Below are 5397 nucleotides of genomic sequence, written 5' to 3' on the forward strand. Positions count from 1 at the left end.
ACTCATGTGAGTGGGAAGCAGTATTATCAATAATTTTGTAAGCATCAGTTTCGGTTTTCTTCATAATAGAACCACCAGCTGCTATATCTATATCTTTCCTTGTAGTGATGTCGCATCCTTGGTAGAATATTTGTACTATTTGACAGGTGTCTAAACAATGTTGCGGACATCCTCTTAACAACTTTCCATATCTAGTCCACGCCTCATATAGAGTTTCATTTGGTTTCTGTGTGAACGTAACAATTTCTGCTTGAAGTCTTACGGCTTTAGATGCAGGAAAGAATTGTTTAAGAAATTTGTCAATTAAAACATCCCATGTATCAATCGCCCCTTCAGGTAACGATTCCAACCAATCTTTGGCTTCTCCCTTTAAAGTCCAGGGAAATAACATGAGATATATCTGTTCATCCTCCACTTCTCGGATTTTAAATAGTGTGCAGATCCTATTAAAGGTACGTAGATGTTCATTTGGATCTTCCTTCGGCGTACCACTAAATTGGCATTGATTAGTCACCATGTGTAGAATTTGTCCTTTGATTTCATAATCTGGCGCATTAATGTCTGGATGAGTAATTGCGTGACCTTGGCCAGTACGTTTAGCTCTCATTCGGTCTTCCATACTTAAAGGTTCCAGATTCTCCATAATTGAATTTGTTGAATCGGTATCACTAGATGGTTCTGATTTAATGGTTCGTTCCTCAACAATCTCTGTTTGAATGATTGGTGGTTCCGGAGGAAAGTTTAATGGTTCAGGATCTATGAACCGTTCCTGAATATTTTCCGGATTCTCAATTGTGAGGTCGGGTTCAAAAAATGGATTATCGGAAATTTGAACTGAAGTACTTGGTCGACTGGATGACGATTCTAAAGAAAAATCAACGGCGGTTATATTTGTTAAACGATGTCTTGATCGAGTTACAGGTGGTGAACGTACAAAAGGTGATGAACGTCTTGCTCGGTGCATTCACTGAATATCCTATTAGTTTTTAAAAGGAAAGAAAAATTATAATAAGTTATCCAATCAATAGACTTTTCTGATTTTGTCCACGTTTCGAATAGCCAAAAGATGCAGCAGAGGGGCAGGATTCGTTTGGTCTCAATATAATTGAGGACTGTTTGGCTCCAATAACCCGGTCCACGTACAAATCCAACTATTACTACGAACCAGAAAATTTTGATGTCTATTAATTTAACCACTTAAAATAAATTTTCGTAATTTTAAGAAATTTAGATAAGAAGTAGAAAAAATTCTAAGTCCTAAAAACTAGAATGGCGAGAAATAAGAGAGAAAAAGAGTTCGTCGAAAAAGGTCGAAAAACGAAAAAATGGTTGAAAAATAAAAGGTGACGGAAAAATAAAAGAAACTTATAAAAACTTAAAAATACTTTACTAACCTAACCTTATTACTACAACTAACTTAAAATTATAATCGCAAATTGAAATTATTAATTGAAATGATAATTGATACATAGTAAAAGGTCTAAAAATATTAAAGCTTACAGGAAAAACTAAATCCCAAATGGAAATAACTTAAAAAGAAACTAAAACTTAAAAAGGCGTCGCAAAATTCTAAAGCACCTAAATCTTAGTCTAAAGAAAAAGCACTTAAGGAATTCTACGGCAAAGCCTAAAAATCTAGGAGTAAAAATAACTATAGCAAAAACTAAGTTTAAAATTAAATATGAGCTAAAAATACAAAAATTACGCTTCAACGATTAAAAAGGGACAAAATATAAAAATATACAAAAAGTTGTAAAAAGTACAATTTTTATAAAAATATTATTTTTATATTATTTATTTTATTAAACTATTAATTTTACAAATTAATTAAACTTATTTAAACTAAATATATAATAAAAAGTAAAAGTAAAAATAAAACTAAAAATAATAATAATAATAACAATAATAATAAGGGTTAAATAATAATAATAATTAATTAAATCCCGTAATTAATGCTGAATTAGGGCTTCCTGTGCGCGTGTCAGATGATCTCCGCGAGTCGCGGCAATTAAAGAAGAAAACCCCGCGAGTTGCGGGGTTCAGAAATTCTGTTGACAGCTTTCAATTTTTACGCGTTTTTCTTTATTTTTTTTTTATTTTATGCTTTCTGTTTTTTAAATAAATAAAAGATTTTAAAATAAAACTTATATTTTTATAAACTAAAATAGAAATAAAGAAACTTATAAAACTTAAATATTTAACAAAATCTTAAAAATGCTTATATTTTTGTTTTTTCTTTTTTATATTTTTGAATAATTAAAACGTATTTTTACAAAAGCGAATTTTAATAAAAGTTAACTAAAAATCTTTTTTTTTTTTTTTTTTTATATTAGCGTTGAGCTTCCGGCTTTTAAGAATGTTCCCCGGCAGCGGCGCCAAAAATACTTGATGTTAAAGCTAAGGGGTATAAAATACTATTAAATTTTAGCAGGAAATACTATTAAATACGATACAATTTTACACAAGATATTTATTTATTTATAGAATGGATATACTTATACCTTGCTACAACACTTATAGGCAGTGTACCTAATCGTACAGTAGTGTAGTTTTTAGTAATTCCGGTTCGTTCCACAGGGAAATCTTTAAACAAAGCTCAACGCTATATTAGTTTACTTTTATAAAAATACAAACATATATATAAGTAATATTATTATTATAAAGGGGGGTTTTTACCGTTTAATGACCGGTTTGTCGATTTTAAGACTTTAGTCGCAGTTAAAACCTAATGTAAAATATAAAATAAATACAAGACTTTAAATTAAAGCGTAAAGTAAATAACGATATTGAAATTGCGAATAATAAAAATGCGATAAAATAAAATTGCGATAATTAAAAAGTGCGATAATTAAAAATAAATAAAAGTGCGATAATTAGAAGTGCAATTAAATATAAAATAAAGGAAATTAAATATGAAATAAAAGAATTATGCTTATTTAAACTTCCGTAATCATGATGTTTGACGTGTTGATTTTAGTTTTATGCCCATGGGTTAATTGTCCTTTGTCCTGGATTATTTAATATGTCCGTCTGGTTTTTGTCCATAACAGTCCATCAGTCATAAATATAAATTGCAAGTGTCCTTGTCAAATTATTATTATACCCGAAGATAAATATTCCAACTAATTGGGGATTCGAATTGTAACAAGGTTTTAATACTTTGTTTAATGAATACACCAGGTTATCGACTGCGTGTAAACCAAGGTTTTACTACTTTGTTAACAATTACACCAATTACCCTTGAATGTAATTTCACCCCTGTTTTAATTATTCTAGTGGCTATTAATCCATTCCCGTGTCCGGTTAAATGAACGATTATTCGTACATATAAATACCCCGCCCATCGTGTCCGATCGAGTGTATATGGTAATTTATAGGGACGCCCAATTGTAAATCTTTATATTAACATTAACAAACTTTCATTTAGTTAAACAAATATAAAGCCCATTAATAGCCCATAGTCTAATTTCCACAAGTGTCGTTCTTTTGTCCAAACCCCAATTATGGTACAAAGCCCAATTACCCAATTTTAGTAATTAGCCCAACATCATGATTACTTCGTTTTAAATAAGCATAATAATAACTTAGCTACGAGACATTAATGTAAAAAGGTTGAACATAACTTACAATGATTAAAAATAGCGTAGCGTTACACGGACAGAATTTCGACTTACACCCTTACAACATTCGCTAACATACCCTTATTATTAGGATTTAAAATTAAAATTAAAATTAAAATATAAATTATATATATATATATTACGTATATATTGAGAGAGAGATTGAAAAATGATATGAAATTTGATCAGAATTCGGTTTGCTTTATAGCCAGAGTAGAAATTTGGGGCTCCGCGACTCGCGGCAAAAACCCCTTCAAACTCCGCGAGTCGCGGAGGATGTATTTACAGCTCACACCCTTGGAGTTTCTCTGCCGACGGTTTTATATATATAAATATAATATATATATAATTAATATAATTAATTATATATTATATTATATTTATATACATAGTTAACTTGTAATTTTTAGTCCGTTGCGTCGAGCGTTAAGAGTTGACTCTGGTCCCGGTTCCGGATTTTCGAACGTCCTTGCGTACAATTTTATATTTTGTACTTTGCGTTTTGAATCTTGTACTCTTGTAATTTCGAGACGTTTCTTATCAATAATTGGAACCTTTTTTATTGTCTTTTATACTTTTGAGCTTTTTGGTCGTTTGCGTCTTCAAATCGTCGAATCTGTCTTTTGTCTTCACCTTTTATTATTTAAACGAATATCACTTGTAAATAGAACAATTGCAACTAAAAGCTTGTCTTTCTTGAGGAATAATGCTATGAAATATATGTTCGTTTTTAGCATTATCAGCTGACGATTCACGAACATTTATGTGTATATAGATATGTATATATATAATATATAGTTATATTAATTTAAGACGTTAACTAAGTATTAGATATATAATACTTTACATGAACATATTTGATTCAATATATGTCTAATTTATTTATCAACGAAATTAAAAGATTATATCTAATGATTGAATACTTTATGTTATGATTACGGGTCTCTGTTGTAAGGTCCACGGTGATTTAAAAATCTATCCGTTTTAACGATATTCGGAATAATTGGTAAAGTGATCTACATATGAGAACAAAGTGTCAAATAACGAGAATTAGACAAAAGTTAGTGGAAGACTAAATTTCATAATAATCAATTGATTTTAGTTTCAAATGTACGAAAACGTTTTTTGATATAATAGAACTTGATTATTTAAAATGTCTTTGTTTAAATAACGTGAGTTGGAATATTGGTCGTTAGATATATAAATAACTTGCAACGTGTACTTAAAACGTGTTTATGTATATTGAATATATATATATATATATATATATATATATATATATATATATATATATATATATATATATATATATGATTTCTGTACATTATTATTATTATTATATGTTATATATATTAAAATGTATAGGAATTTAAAATTCAATATGGATTATTATATAATATAATTATTAAATATTACATAGTTAATAATATGTAATATCAACATATTAAACTTACTCTCAAATTAAAATATAATTGCTATATTATTATTATTACTTTAATTAAAATAAAATCAATATTAATAATATTATATATAACATATAGATATGAAATTTGATATGTAAAAATTGTTATTATTATTATTAATATTGTTATTATCATTAATAATATTAATATTATTATAAATAGTATTATTATTAGTATCATTAATATTATTATTATTATTATTATTATCATTTTTATTATGATTATCATTATTATTAATTATTATTAAACTCATCTTTTTATTAAAATTTCCATTATCTGTATTATTAATATTATCATGTCAATATTTTCTATTA

This window comes from Rutidosis leptorrhynchoides, chromosome 2, assembly GCF_046630445.1.
Source record: "Rutidosis leptorrhynchoides isolate AG116_Rl617_1_P2 chromosome 2, CSIRO_AGI_Rlap_v1, whole genome shotgun sequence".
NCBI lineage: Eukaryota > Viridiplantae > Streptophyta > Magnoliopsida > Asterales > Asteraceae > Rutidosis > Rutidosis leptorrhynchoides.